The sequence below is a fragment of the Eubalaena glacialis genome, chromosome 14 (genome assembly GCF_028564815.1).
Source record: "Eubalaena glacialis isolate mEubGla1 chromosome 14, mEubGla1.1.hap2.+ XY, whole genome shotgun sequence".
NCBI lineage: Eukaryota > Metazoa > Chordata > Mammalia > Artiodactyla > Balaenidae > Eubalaena > Eubalaena glacialis.
The window spans coordinates 73,599,836-73,617,842 of NC_083729.1; the positions used below are offsets into that span (position 1 = coordinate 73,599,836).

At 35.9% G+C, this 18,007-nt stretch overlaps 1 protein-coding gene and 1 pseudogene across 1 annotated transcript in view; one reads left to right on the forward strand and one right to left on the reverse strand.

The window, feature by feature from the left end:
- Window positions 1-18,007, forward strand: part of LOC133074642 (catenin alpha-2-like) — a 783,943-nt gene that overhangs the window by 48,763 nt on the left and 717,173 nt on the right. The window lies entirely within an intron of this gene.
- Window positions 11,243-12,181, reverse strand: LOC133105410 (guanine nucleotide-binding protein subunit alpha-13-like; annotated as a pseudogene).

The following is an 18,007-nucleotide window of genomic DNA, read 5'->3' on the forward strand; positions in this document are numbered from 1 at the left end:
CTTATGACTGCCAATTTAAAGTTTGTGTTTTTTAATAATATAATTAGGCAGAATCATTTGCTAGTTTCTGTTCTTAGTCACCTTGGCTGAAAGTTGATATTTTTAGTCTCCCTGGCTGAAAACTTGATAGGACTTTGCAGCCCTTAATTTCTCTGAACAGAGACAGAGGAAAAGTGCCTAGATGGAGACTACAAGTCTGAAGAGAAATTGATGGCTGTGGTTGTAGAAATTCTAGAAAAAATAAAATATTATTCAGTAATTCAGGTCTATAATTTGAATATTATTTGTTGCTGAATGGATTATAAAGTTATTTTAAACTTAACATTTATGGGTTTCCTTTTGGAAACCTGTGTAGCATGAAAAGAGAAGCTTTGGATATATTATATACATGTAATATATCCATATTTTGTTTAGCTATACTCATGCAGTTATGCGTATGTGAAACAAGCAGCATTATATCACTTTCCTTTTTATTAATCTGAAAGAATAAATGTAGATAAATTGGAGTTAGATGTTAAAAAGCCAGAGTCCTTGTTTGATACTAAAATTGTGATGTATCTGTGTGTGACAGAGAGAGAAAGGGAGAACAAGAATACTAATGAACTTACTTTCTAAGACATTGCTGTTTTCTAAGATATGAATATGAGTAATAAAAATATGCAAACAACATATGCACTCACATGCCAAGAATGTGTTTATTTATGGTATAGTACATTGAATATGATGGGTGAAGTGCAAATCCAGCTGATATGATCAGGTATGTGATTCATCATATTTTGCAGACATTGTTTTGTTATACATTTGCAAAAAAATCTCATCTAATAATAGGATCTGTATATTCTTTCCTTCTTTCAATGTTGTTTTCTCTTCCGAGTGTATGTCATTTATTTGTCATTTAGTGTGTGTACATGTATTTGTATGAAAAATGTATTAATTATTCTCATATAATTTATGATGGGATTCAGAGTTGTTTGGTCTGGATTGACCCCCCCCCCAATCAGGCTCTAGGTAATAACATATCCTTTGTCTCTTTATAGCAAAAATAGATTTAAAAAAAAAGTTGTATATGTAACCATCCAGACCCTACACTACAATTAATTGGTTTTGTTTCAAATTCATTGCGTAGTGAATGGTGTAATTACACAGCTCAAATTGCATCCCTTTCTCTCAACATCATTGCTGTTTTCCAGTGGGTGGTGGTTTATAAATGCAGGAGTAAGGATGGAAAGGGGTCCTTATTTGGTCACAATAGTCTTATTCTACTCTATGAGGAAAATAGGCATATAAAATTTGGAACTAATTATGAAAATAGTTATTTCCACATATAATTTATGAATTTCATTTTAAAATCCTGTTCTAAAGGTGGACAGGCCTTTGAATCACATGTTGTTCTTTAAACCAACTCATAATTATGCTCTGTCACACTCACCAAGTATACTGGTGCAACATTTATTTACTTTTCATTAATTTGGAAACAGCATGATTTGCTAAATTATACACTGGTCATTCAGAGTCATCATATCAGATACAATTGAAGGCAAGATTGAATGGTATGTTTCTGCTCCTGCGTTCCAGTCTTTGTTGACATAGAGCACGTGGTGCTGTTTCCCATTATAATAATGGAGGCCATCTCCAGGAGGCATTCCTGGAGCAGGTCTGACCAGAGTGCACCTGTGGGGATGGTGCAAGAAGCATTCTTTTCCTTCCAGCCCATTTTGGCTCTGCCACGTGTAGATTTATGTATATGTTGCCCACTTTCACCATCACTCGAAGTAGGAATTCAGCTACCCTGTTACAGGGAGGTGATAAAAAATGCATTTTGAACTGATGTAAAAAATATCCTATTAAATTTCATTTCAGAGTTTTTATTATGTAATTTTGAAGATTCAGCTGTTTGTTTAGATAAATGCCAACAGCAAACTCAGGTCTTTACTCTGTGCAACTAGATATTCCATAATGTAACATACATGTTAGTGGAAGATAACCTTTTCGAGACAAAAGGTGAACTAACAAAAGTCACTGCTAGCTGACACGTCTTAACAGAGGTTCCTTAAGGAGGGAGACAGAATATTTTAAGCTGAGAGAGGTGAAGATGATTGAATTTTCTTTTTAAATGGAGGAGTTTACACATTCTTAGTTTATTTTAGAAATCCTACTCTGCAGACCATACCCACATTGATTTTCGTGGGACAAAAGTGAAATTGATTCATACCCTATCACATTAGTGTAATTTATAACACCTTTGTATTGCACATTAAAGTTTTTTTTAAAATGGTGAGCTCACACTTTTTTCACAAGTGTGCTTAAATTTAATTTAATATGTGGGGCAAAGAGTAGAAAGAATGGCCTCTCAATACTTCTCTGTTCCTTAGAACATATCCTAAATTTTTTTTTCTCTTTTGCTCTGGAGTTCAATCATCATGCTAGTGATGTTAACAGCTAATAGTTTGTAAGTCCTGACATCTCTTCAAATATTTATTTCAGTTGAGCTGTTTTAATCAAGCACTATTTTATTTTATTTTTTTATCTTCCACTTCTCCCACTAAAATAGTAAACTCCATATAGGCAGGGGCTTATAGTGATCATAAAGGACCTGGCAGATCATACTAAAATGTAAACCTTTATCTTGTGGGCAGTGGGAGAGAACAAGGGTTTAAGTGGGGAAATAACCTGATCAGATTTACATCTTAATTTAAAGACAGCTAGAGTTCAGAGTAGGATCATGGTGGTCTGGTTGTGGGGGCATGTCTGGAGGCAGGGAGAGGACTTAGAAAGCTGATCCAATAAGAGATAATGATGGCCCAATTTAAGATACTGTTAGTAGATTGTAAAATCATGGACTAATGTAAGCAATATTAAGGAGGTAGAATCCATGGGACTTGGTGCTTGATTGATGTAATTAGGGAGGGAAAGGCCGAGTGCAGGACCATCCTCAGGTTTCTTTTTGTGCAGTTAATGGAATCATGTGTGAGGAGAGACAAATACTTTTTCTAAAACACAGTGAGTTCAACTAGGAGTTTGTTTCATGTGAAGTACCTGAAGACCGTCAAGAAGAAATATCCAGTAGGTTGTTGGAGATAGGAATCTAGAACTCAGGGGAGAGATCTGTGTTGAGGATAATAGGGTTTAAGTTTATCAAAGCATAAATGGCTGTTGAAGCCATAGTTAGGGAGATTTTCCAGGAAAAATATAAAGAGAAGACTAGAGGACTGAGGGTTGAGTCCTGAGGGTTGTTGACATTTGTTCCATAAATAGAGCCCAAGAAGACAAAATGAGTAGCACCCAGAGAGGTAGGCAGAGAACCAGGCACATGATATGCCATGAGAAGAACATATCAGGAAGTTTGTGGCCAACAGTACAAGATGATGCAGAGGAATCGAGTAGGAGAAATCTATTAGACATTTATTGAAACAGCATTTATTGGGGGCCTATTGTATGAGTGTGGTCTTCAAACCAACCCAGTAAATGCTTGCCACCAGCTTTCAAAGTATTTCATTAAAAAAATTGCCACAGTTAATTCCTGATAATCTAATACAGGTTGTGCCTTCTGACTGTTTCCCCCCTTGAAAAGACCTTTCCCATGTTGCAAGGAAAAAAGAAGAATGTAAGTGAAGAGCTATCTTTTCTGTATTCAGGTCCAAATGTATAATTCTCGGGAAAACATTCTTTCCCATGAAGAATAATTTCATTCATTAGGAGAAAAATGGAAATTTTTATAAGGTTGCCAACCAAAGTGGTTCTCCACATTTATTTTCATCAAAGCTAAATCTGCATATTGAAGATGTATCTTGTTATGCAAAGACCCAAAAGATGAAATGCTGACACACTTAACTGATTTCTTTCATTTTACTTTCTTGATGTTGGCTGTGCACATAGATAGGCAGACAGTCATATGAGATAGTTACGATTATTTGGATGAAAGAAAATGTAATATTTTGCATAAAATGATGAGAAAATGTAATTGGAAAAACTGAAGGAAAAGTGGAAATCCAATCCTAGTATTATTTTCTTTTTCTTAGTTTGGTACTCAGTGTACAGTTCATACCTGTCCATTGTGATGAAATGAAATACTTTTAAGTTATGTTGTATTTGGCAATTGAATCCTACTTTAATTTCTTGCCATTAGAATTTCTCCTGTACTTAAAGTTCTTACTAAAATGATATGTTAAAAACAGAAATAGCATATTTATGATTTGCTTTAATCAATGAAACATAATAAAATGTCAAATGCTCAACATTGACAAGAATTTAAATAAAAAGAAGATACTATACTGAACAAACATTTGGATAAACACATAGAAAATGCCTACCAAATTCAATATAATAGCTAATTTTTAAACTAGAATTTAGAAAGAAAATTACTCATTTTGTAGACAAGAAAGCTGAATTGGAAGAAGGAAATTTATTTGACTAAGGTACATTGACAACTCAAATAGCCTTGAGATTGCATGAGGCCAATTTCATAAAGTCGTGCTGCTCCTTTTTTCTTACAGTGTTATCACTTGTAATGCATTCTCTTTCCCAAATGTATTTCATCTTTTATCTCTAAAAGATGGAATTTTCCTTGAATTTCTTATAGACCTTAATCTGGCACTCCTAAGGCTTTTACAACATTTTAATGTTTCCACATTTACTGGATATGTGATTGAGTGTGACCAATGCAGGCAAGTCTGCTTGACTTTACCTGAAGAGGCCTTTCAGTTTTACGTTTTATACCATTACTCAAGCAGGAAGGCACCTCTACCTTCTGCCTCTTATTTTTTCCACCTGCCTCAACAGGTAAGGGCCAATTCAAATGTTGTTGCCCCTGTATAGTCTTCACTTTTCATCCTAGTCAGAATGAGTTAATCCTTCCTCTTTATTCTGGCTTGGTGAGTCCCCCCAGCCCCCTTCCCAGTCAAGTAGAGGCAGAGATGTTAGATGAATTCCTTGGAATTGCAGTCTGAGGTCAGGTGGCCATTGCTTATGGGGAGGCCATAGAAGCTGGAGCCAAAGGATGTGTTTTACAATACAGCATCCTGGGAAGAAGCCAAAATCAGGCAATGACTCATCAACTCCAGATGGTTAGACTTTGAGGGATGGTGCAAACTGGAGGCTCCAATCAGAACAGAACAAATGGTTTAAAATTGAGGAGAGAGATGGTACCTGAAAAAAATCACTAAACCAGAGAAGACTGGACTGTTCTTAGAAGATGCCTGCAGACTTGATGGGGCAGAAGGTAGGCATTAAAGACACTGACCTGAGGAGGACACCAGATCTTTTTTTCAGACATCATGTAATGCTTCTTATACCATTTACATATAGTAGGATGATAAATTTTTATCTCATCTGATAAATGTAAGAGTCTTCATAGTCATGTTTTTATTGTATTCTTCTTTGTTCTTCACTTTGTATAATGTCTGGCATATCATAAGTGCTAAGTAAATATTTGTTCATTTATTTAGTAAATGTTGAACCCATTATATATGGAAGTGTGACATATTGACATTTTTAATTTTTAAGTTCATTAAATCATTCATTCATTCATTTAAAAAGTAAGTACTAACTATATCTTGGTAATTATACAGAGAAGCAAAATTAGTGCTTATATCACCATCTAGAGGAGAAAGCAAACAGTAAATGGTTACCACGGTTGCATTAGGTATGGTGACAGGTTTCTGTATGGGGCATTATGGGAGCCCTTCTGGAAATAGCTGTACTCTCAGGGAGAGGCTAAAGAGTCCATTTTAGCTGGGTGGAGGAATGAGCAGGAGGCTGCCAGGAGAGTCATGGGGCAAAAATGCATGTGAATGTAGGGGAAATGGTTTGGTAGGTGAGTGTACTGGGGATTGAAAAGGTAGGAGAGAGCAAATGCAAAGAGGCGTCAGCTCATGAAGGCATGCTATACTAAAGAATTTGAACTTGATTCTTTGTCTTGAGAAGGACTGAAGGATTTATAAAGGAATTCTAAGTGCATTTCTTTTGTTCTTCACTGCTTTATCTTCCACCTAATTTTTGATGTCCTATCCCATATGTGCTTCTAGGAATCTATTAGGTCTTAAAACATTAAACCATCCAGGAATTAATGGAGGACTTGATACCACTGTCACAAATATAATCACCAGTCACTTAATGGTTGTGTCTGCATTGGAAACTCCGTGTTCCTATTTAATAACTTCTTTGGCAAATTTAAATTCAGTGTCAGCTAGGCTTAAGCAACATATGTAGACTGAGACTTTTAAAAAATCTATTAAGGTACAAATAAAACATTATAATTACTTCTCATGCCAAAGCCCTTTTGGAATTGAATGTGTTGATATTTATTGTGGAGATAACCAGGCCATAAATTCTAAAAACACATTTTATTACTTTCTAAATTAACACAGCTGAACTAAAATGAGACCATGGTTTATAATGACTGGTTAAATTGCAGTAATGTCCTCTTCAACCCAGTAAATTGGCATCATTATGTACAATCCTCACATTATAACAGCATTGCCTTGTAATACTTAGAGAATTTATTCTGTATCTTGACTTGTAAATGTGTTAAACCAGGACGTTCAAGTGATAGATAAATTTAAATTCACATGTGTTAATGATGTTGCTGTTTATAATTAAGGACAGAACTTCAGGGGTTTTCACAGCTATCATTTGCTCCTGAAATCTAAAGAAAGGTGGAATTACTCTACCATTTATTGGTATTCTGCAGATTTTATTCTTCAGAAAGTTCTAATGACCTAGAATTATGTCAGAAACCTTGATATATGTCTTTTAAATTATGACAGATGGATGTCTAAATAACCCAGAGCAGATAATTGTCTATCCTGATCTATCATTTCTTGAAAGGTCTTCAGGAACATAGCTCCAGTACTCTGTTCAGTGGATCAGTTCAGTGTTGTATTCCCCCAGTAGACAGTTTTCCTTCTGATGAGATAACTGGCATTTCTTAAGTAGTGTTGGGCAAGGTCTTGGTATCACAATCCCAGGTGTTTGGCAAATCCCAGGAATAATTTTTCCTTTACATATTTCTGGGATATAAAGTGAGATACTGTTGTTGAAGTCTTTGTAAACATGGAAAAGAATTTCTCACAAATAACTTATATATAAAAATTGTAAGATCCAATTTAGATAAAGGAATTAAGAACCTGACGATGAAATTTGCTGATTATAACTTGTCAGCATAGGAAGTATGATGGTACTTGTATATCACACTGGGAATACTTCAGGCTAAATGTAGAATTCAAAGCACTTTTATAAATTGAAAAAGAGATGAGAAAATTTGATAGTAAATTTAATTGGGGGCCATTCCGGGAAGTACCCTTCAGAATAATAATAAGCTATAAATGTAGAAAATGAGAATGACACACTATCAGTTTAATAAGTGAAAAAAGATCTAGAGATAATAGTGAACTAAAATTGAACATGAATTAGTCACTCCTCTTTTGCATAGAATGTGTAGATTAAGTGCTATGCAGAGTTACAAAGAAAATGAAACAATATAATGCTGCCCTCAGGAGACCAATGAACTAATGAAAAAAATATAAATATGAAAGGTCCAAACTATAAAGTATCTATGTTGTTCTCATTCAAGCTCAGGGTAATTTGCCTACTGTTGAGTGCCTGTGTGGCTGGTTGAAAGGACCAAATGTTAAATGATTTTGCTCTATTTTATATCAGCACTGATAACAACCCAGTTCACTTTCTTCTGAGGTATCTCCTTGATGTATATAGCCTGGGAAAATGTGGGTCATTAAATCATTAGAAGCACTTGACTCTAGAGGATTATGTACCGTAATATGCTACTTGAATTTTTTGGCTTAAATTATTTCAGTGTTTTAAAAGGAATCGGGCCTACTTTTTATTTCTTTTTTGGAATGGTCAATATAATACATGTCTCACCTTAGAAATGATATCCATCATTTACGTAGTCACCAAGCTTTAAATTTTTAATTTTTGTTTGGCTCCTACCCACGCCCACCCCTTATCAACATGTTCAGTCTATTACATAGAATTTTAATTTCAGAACTGCAGAGGAACCTTAGAGGTCATATAGTTCAATTATCATCTGAGATATGCATCCTCTTTACAAGATCTCTGATAAATATCCAGACTATTTTTTTAATATCTGGAATGACAGGTAACTTTCTAAGTCCTTTCAAATCTTACTTCCTGATTTATATATATATATATATATATATATATATATATATATATATATATGTCCTTTCAGCTTTTAACCTGGTTTTGATCGTCATCATGCATGGATGTCTGCAAATAGCCTCCTAACTGATCTTTCTTCTCCAATTTCTTCTTTCCTAGAATATCTTTACACCACTGTTTCAATAAAATTCCTAAAACACTTTGATCATATTGCTACCTTGATTCAGAAACCTTCAGTAATTCCCTGTAGCCTGCAGGATAAAATCAGAACTCATTAACTTGAAATAGTCTAGCTCAACATATATTTCTGGGTTTAACTTCACCTTTTTCAGCTTCCCCAGCCCATCCTTTGAGCTTAGTTGGTCTACTTACTCACTTTTGCTGAAATTATATTGTTCTTTCTTGTTCCAGTGCTATTGCTGATGCTACTTCCCTTACCTCTTCCTCTTTCACTACTACTGTCCTCTTATTTAAATACCACACATATCTTAAGAGTGAAGTTGATCTTGGGGAGACAGCAGTGAGTGATGGCTTGAAGCAGGATCTTAGTTCCCTGCCCAGGAATTGAACCTGGCAAGGCTGGATGAAAACCAGGAATCCTAACCACTAGTCCACCAGGGGCTAGAGGCTAGAAGCAAAGTTGCCCTGGCTCTTGCCCCCATTGAAAAACAAGAATGTCTTAAGGAGGCAAAAACTGTAAAAACAGGTACAAAGTTTATTATTATTAGCACAACACAACATGTGGGAGAGCACGCAGAGAAGCAGTTTCTTTAGACAGAAGCAAAGCAGGAATACACACCCAGAGAGAATGGGTGTGGGCGTCCTCCTTATTGAGGAGGAACGCAGTAAAGAGGCAGTTAAATCATTTATATAAGGGCGGTTCTTCTGGGTCTTTGTTCTCCTCTGGCCAATTATCTCGCTTCTTTTCCCACATCTGACCTGTCTTAGGGCCCTCCCCAGTATGCATGCACATCTTTTTTTAAGATGGATTCCAGTGCAGAGGCTTATGGGAGGTTGACAGGCTTATGGGAGGTTGACACCACCTGTTATGGGGTGACGACCCCTCCCTTTTTGACCCCCCAAGGAGCCTTCCTGTGCATGTACAGCCAGGGAGGTTTTCTTGACTTCAGGAGTGATAGATGTGGTCATTTTATCTCTTTATTCCAGCAGACCTCAACTCCTGCCATTAACTTTATCCTTGAAGTGTCTAGGGAAAACAGAGCTCCAATTTATTCCACTTGACAGATTCCAGCTGTTCACCCAGGTCTCCATTTACCTCCTACCTCCCAGTCCTCTCTTTGGTAAATTACTCCAGACCACACTCAGCACACTGTGACGCTTCCTTTCCTGAACTCTTATGGGTGCCCATTTTCAGCCTCATTCATTTGGTGCATAATCATGAGCTAACTTGGGACAGTTCTCAGATTGTTATATTGAATTGTAATTTGTCTTTTGTATTGATGTTTAACTTTTTTTTTCACATTTTAATACTTGGCTATCTTCCAGATTATTTTATGAGTTGATATGGTATACAGCATATGGTTTTCTAACTGTATTCCACCAAATCTTAGGGATTCCTGGAAATATGACTGGGGAGGGAGAGGGTGTAGACTGGAATTTGTGGTTCCCCAACAGCTTCTACCTGAACACCTCTGCTTTGATCTGTTTTTATACCAAATTTCTGCATTTGATTACTTTTGAGAAAAGCATTCAGACTAAAGATGTTTGAAAACTGTGAATGAGTTTTCCCAGAAAACTTGGAGAGGAACCCAGACTTGGAATAAAGAGAGTGGATTTTATGTCCAGTTTTAACTCCTCACTGACTTCTACTTTAGTTTCCTCATTTAAAAAATTACAAGGTCAACACATATTACCTTACATCTCTTCCACTGTAGAAGTTGATGACGCTAAGAAAATTAGCTTTATTAAAATATAGTGACATCTGATTTTATTTTTAAAAAATGTTTATGGAAAGTATATATTTATTTAGACCATTCTATTATGAACTTGCTTGCAGTTTTTAGTTGCTGTTATGGCCAGAATGTTCTACATATGGCACATTAATTACATAATAATTAAATATGAAAAAGGCAAATTCTTTTCCACTCTTTCCTTTTGATCAAAATATTATGTATGGCATTCATGTACCTTTTGCTCTTTGATACCACTTGCAAACCCTTCATTAGCGTCATACCAGAAATCCTTATATAAACTTTAAAACCTTGAGAACATTGTCTTCAAAAACCACAGAATTCAAAAACAAGGTGAGGTGGGTGTACAAGCAGTTTAAAAAAAATGAAGGCTAAATCTGTGTAAACGTAGAGAATGTCATTCCTTAGATCAATTTTTTTTCCAATATCTTTTTCAAAGTAGGAGGCCACCATAAAGATAGGTAACAGATGTAAGGCAGAGGAAGATCTTAATCTTGCTTGTTTTGCTTTTCCTTAACCTCATACCTACAGTATTTAAGGCTACCAGTAGTTGGCACCAACAGAGTATTCAGTTTTAAAAGTGGAAAAATTTAAAGCCTGAAATTTACCTAGTTTGAGGTCTGCTAGGAGATTGCCACTTAACTCAAATCATAGCCATAGTGAAACAGATCAAAGCCTGAACTTTGCAGATTATGTTATTCAGCAGGTTTCAGCCACAAACCAAAGTCTGCAGATGAGGGACTAAGATTTCCAAGAAGTTAAGCATAGAATCAAGATTTTTCTAATTCTAGAGAAATGCAACTCAAAACTACAATGAGTTACCACCTCACATGGTGGTGCAGTGGTTAAGAATCCGTCTGCCAATGCAGGGGACACAGGTTCGAGCCCTGGTCCAGGAAGATCCCACATGCCGCAGAGCAACAAAGCCTGTGCGCCACAACTACTGAGCCCGCATGCCATAACTACCGAAGCCCACGCACCTAGAGCCTGTGCTCCGCAGCAAGAGAAGCCGCTGCCATGAGAAGCCCACGCACTGCAACGAAGAGTAGTCCCCAATTGCTGCAGCTAGAGAAAGCCCATGCACAGCAACGAAGACCCAATGCAGCCAAAAATAAATAAATTTAAAAAAATAAAAACACAAGAAGATACTAGAATAACAAGTTTTTTGTGCATCACTGTAGAATAAGGTGCTTAAAGTTGTCATGAGGAATAGTACCTGGCACATCTTGGAAAATAAGGCAGGTGTTTCCATGTTGATAGTACTGTGAGGCGCTGGTATAAGAGCTTATGCTGCTGGTCCTGGCATTTGTTAACAGCAACATTCCCCCAGGAGTTTTTAGATGTCTCTTAAGCAGTGAGAATCCTCTTCAAATTCTAAGAAATAATCTCTGGGGCTCAACATTTGCACTTTCTCCTCAAGCAAGTCTGTCTCATTTAAGAAGAGAATTATGGCGACATTGCTGAAAACCTGGTTATTGACAATCCTTTCAAAAATGCTCAGAGATTCTGTAAGGCATTGGTCATCTATCTTGCCTACCACCTGGTCAAACTCACTGGAAGAAATAAGGAAGCATTCAAACCGACATTTCCTTTTTGATCTTTGACTGCCTACATCAGACATTTTGAAAGGAACATAGTAAGTTTCAAAGTTGTACTTAGGAATATTTTGTTAGGTATTCTGCAAAGCAGAATATCCTCTTGTGATGGAATGTATCTGACTCTTCGAGCTTATCCATTCTCAAGGAAATAGTTTTACAGATTCACCCAGCTGAAATTACCCATGGTTGTCATGTGCTTCCATCTGCCCACTGTGCCCTCATAGCAGAAAAATATTGAAAAAGTGAAACAAAAACCTGGCATTGTCACCATTCCCTGGGCTGCCATGGGTGGCCAGGGTTGTCAGCTGTCATCATCTTGTCTTTATTGAGTTGGTTTGAATTACCTCCCCAAGCAATACGAAGCTTCTCTTGAAATCTACAAGCACTTGCATACCTTTGGTCATGTTGCTGGAGGTAGTGGGGTGAAACCCCTCACCAGCGCTCTTCAGAGTCCTGCCCGTGGATGATCCACATCAGCTTCAGGAAGATGGACCTGCTGCTCTGGTTTGCTCCCAGAAGCCCGGTTTTTCATGAACTGCTTCAGGTGGGTCTGACTTTTCCGAGGGCAGGCATTTGTCCATCTCCCTAGATTCTGCTGCTGCCTGGCTTGCCTTCCATCACCACACAGCTGGGTAAGTGTACTGAAAGCACAGACAGAAAGAGAGGAAGTCCTGAGGCTTCATTTTCCCTCCAAACAGTATTAACCACTGTAAAGAGTCTCCTTGGAGTTTAGTACAAGAGCATCTCTTTTGGAGGAAAAGACCTGAACTTGAATCCTGGGTCTACAAATGAGGAATCCTGGCCAAATTACTTAACATTATTGAATCTCAATTTCCTCATTTCCAAAATAAAGATAATCATAACTGTCTCTCAGGATTGCTGTGAACAGCAAATGAGAGCATTAGTCTAAAATGGTTAGCCCAGTGCTTGGCACTTAGGTGTCTGGACTATGTTACCTCCTTTTTCTTCTCTGTAATTACCTTTTTTTTAGACTTATTTATGAATGACTTTGGAATTTTTTCTCAATAATCAAACATTTAAAAGATGAAAGTTTGTCACTATTCAGGCTCTGAAAACACTTCTAAATGAGATCAAACATTTGTTAGTAATGACAATTTCAATTCAATAAATTGCCAATTGAGATATTTAGATGTCTACTTCTGTTTGCTTTGTTAAAAAACATCAACCACATTTAGCTGTGTTGGGGAGGAGAGGAATTAAATAGAAGGAGGTAAAGGGGATTTTATGGGAGATGGACATTTTCTCTATTTATTTAATATTTTGTTTTGGGTGGTGGTTACACCAGTGTATACAATTTTTAAAACTAAACATACTAAATATATCTGTGCTTTTTATTTGTTAACAAACAAATAAACTGAGGTATAATATACCTCAGTTTAAAAAAGCACCCACATTACTTTATATAGTATTTTAAAAGGTTATATCTTCTACTTTAGTTTGATTCCATCTAAAGAGTCCAGAACAAGAATCTCATTATTTTGTTAGTCAAGGCTCATATATTTATTTATGTATTGTTTATAAGACCAGGTATTAGTATATCTGAGATTAAATTTATGGGGTGTGCATGCTCATTGATAGATGATATCATTCATTTTTAGTGTTTGCTTTTCTCTCATTTTGAACCTACAACTTCACTAGGCATTGAGCCTGCTGTAAAATATGTGGGTCAGTTATTTATAGAGTTTAAATTAAAAGCCTTATGCATTTAAACTTGGTATTAAAATAACATTATTTCATTCATAAATGAAGAAGTTCAGAGATTTCCTTGTTTTCTGAAATGGAGTTACTATGCATCATTTAGGAAATATGTCTACTAAAAACTTTAAAGCATAACTTCCACTTTAACTTAAATTTACTTTACTTAAGTTTACTCATTTGAAAATGTGAGTATACAAGTTTACAGCCATGTTCTTCGCGTTGGTTTTACATTTTAAGCTTTCTTTGAGTTCATGATTTTCCTCTTTGATCTTAGTGCATTTCAAATGTTCATGAGAGAACCATAGTTCAGTTGCTTAAGGCATGTGTTTTACATAATGTTAAGATGTTAGGATCAGCTGTAAGTTCTTATAATTGGACTCCATTGTATGATGGTTGCTTACCACCCACAAGTAGTTTCAGAATGTTTAATGCTTTCTTTATTCTTTGAAGGAATGATGCATTTTTAGTTTAATTTCACTTATTTGTTTTCAGTTAAAATTTTCCAATATTACATTAAATGGTATTTAATGACATCAAAATCTACTTAGGAATTTTAAAACTATATATTTATTTAGATGAGTTTTGTAAAAATATTGATTCATATCAGAAAGACATAGTTTTCATTTAGAAATGTTATTTTAGGTCATTTTGCAATGATATGACAAGGTACTGGAAAGTCAGTGACATTTGCCCTTTCAAACTGTAGGAAGACTATTACAAATTATTTCAGGCTTGAAGAAGTTTCAGAAAAATATTATATAATATTTTGATTAGCGGAAGAAATACCTTCATCCTTTCTAAACATTTATTGTAGATAGCCTAAAATTTATTTTAAACCATTAATTAATTTGGTGCTTTAAAATACACTGACTTTTCCCCTATGATTTTGAAATCCAATTAGGTCAGGTGTATAAAGGTGAGTGGTATTTTAAAGTGTTACCAGTTTAATAGTGCTGGCACTCTGCATGTGTTTATGACAGTTTTGCTTCATGCAATCACTCTGAGCTGAATACATTTGCTGTTCTAAAAATGGGAGAATCTAAGTTTAATTCAGTCCCTCTGTTGAGGAAGGTGATATTGTATCCTTTTTATCTGATACTTTAATGTAAAATTTTATAAATTCATTTGATAAATGTAAGTGGAAAATGTTTGAATAGATTATTTAGATGACACTTGGGTATACTAACGTCATCACTGCCTTTAATCAGGTGTGGTCATTGAGGTGTGAATAGCTGCCATGTAGATATCCTCATCTGGACTAGTGCGCCCAGACAGTCCAACAACTGAATGGAAATTGTAAATGAGTGAAAAATACCCCAACACTCAGTAGCTCCATAGCTACAACTACATGTTTCACTACTTATTTTGCTTTTAAATTTTCTGTTTAGATATTTTGGTCTTTTTTCTATTAGGTCATTTGTCTTTTTCTTATTAATATGTGGCATTTCATTATATTTTCAAGATAATATTCCTTTGTCAGTTGTATAAAGTTCAAATATTTTCTGCCATTTTTTATTTAATGGGGACTTTTGATGCTGCTACTTTTGAGGTAAATAATTTATCATTGTTTTAACTTGCATTTTGTGGGTTTCCTTTTTAGTGGAGGGCATCTTGCTTAGGAATTCTTTTCTAATCTTAAGGACAGAAAATATTTTCCAATATTTTCTTTTTAGTTTAAACATTTTTTCATTGTATTTTCTTTTTAGTTTAAACATTTTTTCATTTTATATTCAAATCTATCATTTGTCTGGAATATATTTTTAAGTATGAGTCAGGTAGGAATCTAATTATGTTTTTCATTGTGTGGATGAATACAATTGCCCCAGTAGCATTTGTAGTCTGTTTTTACTTTTTTTTTTTCTTGTACAAATTTATTTTATTTTTACTTATCTTTGGCTGTGTTGGGTCTTTGTTGCTCTGCGCGGGCTTTCTCTAGTTGCGGCAAGCGGGGGCTACTCTTCGTTGTAGTGTGTGGGCTTCTCATTGTGGTGGCTTCTCTTGTTGCGGAGCACGGCCTCTAGGCGTGTGGGCTTCAGTAGTTGTGGCGTGCGGGCTCAGTAGTTGTGGCGCACAGGCTTAGTTGCTCCGCGGCATGTGGGCTCTTCCCGGACCAGGGCTCGAACCTGTGTCCCCTGCATTGGCAGGCAGATTCTTAACCACTGCACCACCAGGGAAGCCCATGTAGTCTGTTTTTGCGAGCTCATCTGCCATGTACCCTCTGTCCACACTGACTTTCCATGTAGCATAGATCTGCTCCTGGGCTCTCTCTTCTGTCCTGGTCTGTTGGACAATTTCCAAGTCAGTATATTTTATCATTATTGGTGATTTGTAATAAGCTTTAATATCTAGCCAGATAAGTATTGTATCTAATTTTCCACATGGTGCATATTTTCTTTTCTTTCAGTCTTTTTGTATTTTAAATATGTTGTCCGTTAAATGGTATATAACTGTATATTTAAGAGCCACACTGGCTATCTCTGCTTTTTTTTTTGGCATATTCTTTTTTTTAATTACTTTTATTTTATATTGGATTATAGTTGATTAACAATGTTGTGTTAGTTTCGGGTATACAGCAGAGTGATTCGGTTATACATATACATGTATCTATTCTTTCTCAAATTGTTTTTCCCTTTAGGTTATAACAGAATATTTAGCAGAGTTCCCTGTGCTGTACAGTGAGTCCTTGTTGGTTATCTATTTTAAATATAGTAGTGTGTATATGTCAATCCCAAACTTCCAATTTTTTTATCTCTGCTTTTTAATAATTTAGTGTAGCCATTTTGTTTGGGATTCCTGTCATATTTGACATTACTACTAATAGCATACATTGTACTTTTTTTCTTTGATTCTGTCTTTTTAAAATTTTTACCCTACTTTTTATTTTCTTTTTAGAATTCTCTTCATTTTGTAATCAGGTACCAGGCCAGGTATGTCTTGAGGCCCTGGATCTCCCTCACGGCCACAGAAATTCACTGTTTTTCAAGGTCTCATTAAAGATTTAATCCTGTGTTTAAAGGTGCCTACAGGGCCCATTAGACATCTGAACTCTTCCACCAGTGGGCTAGTTTAATATAATCTTTATTCAATCCTCCCTTTGTCATCAAATTAAGTATTTGTATTGCCTTGGCTTTTAAAATAGACAGCGTGTTTGTTTGGGGAGAAGTCAGGAGAATATGGTTTAACCTCCAAATCTTTGGCTATTCTTCAGCACAAAGGAAGGATATTTCTTCTGAACAAAGTTCCCACAAGCTTTTGGGCCATCTAACACTGAAGACAGAAAATTTAATGGCAAATGCTCGGCTCTCAGATGTTACTACAAAAGTTACCACTATTTCAGGAAAGGCAAGTAGGTCTGAATTGGAGCTTTGGTCAAGAAATGCCCATTGTAGCAACCCCGTCTCCTGATTAGATTTTAGAAATCCGTGTTTTTTAGGATCTGCTTCTTCTTTTTTTTTTTCTTTTTTAATTGGGTTGTTCATTTTGATATTGAGTTGTATGAGCTGTTTGTATATTTTAGAAATTAAGCCCTTGTCCGTCGCGTTGTTTGCAAATGTTTTCTCCCAGTCCACAGGTTGTCTTTTCATTTTGTTTAGCGTTTCCTTTGCTGTGCAAAAACTTGTAAGTTTGATTAGGTCTCATTTATTTTTGCTCTTATTTCTTTTGCCGTGGGAGGCTGATCTAAGAAAATATTACAATGATTTATGTCTGAGAATGTTTTGCCTATGTTAACTTCTAGGAGCTTTTTGGTCTCATGTCTTATACTTAAGTCTTTAATCCATTTTGAGTTTATTTTTGTGTATGGTGTGAGGGTGTGTTCTAACTTCATTGATTTACATGCAGCTGTCCAGTTAGGATCTGCTTTTTGAAGGTGGAGGCGTTTCAGAAATTCACCAGTTCCTCTGTCACCTTTTTCGAGATATTCATGAAATATCTTTATCTTATCTTTGAGTTTGTCAGATTCTAATATCCAGAACTGTGCCTGGCTCCCAGGAGTCATTAAATAAATGTATGTTGGGAAAGTAAAAAGGGATGTGGGATGGAATCCTGACTGGAAGACAGCTAAGTGACAAAAATCAGGCAGAAATGAAAATTGTTTCACCCTCCCACCTGTAAAGGGAGAAAAATACCACAATGATAATGGAATTTTATATACAATGACTTTGGCAGTTTCCCAGTGATGTTAATTTTAGGAAGACACACCTAATTTAATTTTTGGCTGCTGTTCCTCTCATAGAAGAAACTGATTTATTACACTTGAAAACTGATGTTTTGATTTTCAAGAATGCCAGAGGGATTGAATACTGGCAGCTGTGAAATATCTTTCCATACCAGTTTGTGAGAATCTTAATGGGCAGTGGATTTAGTGATGATTTCAATGTTTCAAGAAAGCTAGTGGCAGCTGTACCTTTATGTAGCATACATATGAGAATCAACTAAAGCAACAGTCTTCTTTGTGTTTGCATGAAATTTTGTAAGGGCAGCCTGGTGATGCTTAACATTTTCGGTGATCAGAAGTCTGGAATTGACCATAATCACCTATGCCTTTGAATACTTTTTAAAGAGTAATAATCTGGTAAGTAACGCAGGTCGGTTAATGGCTTCTTTATGGTCCTTGTTTTG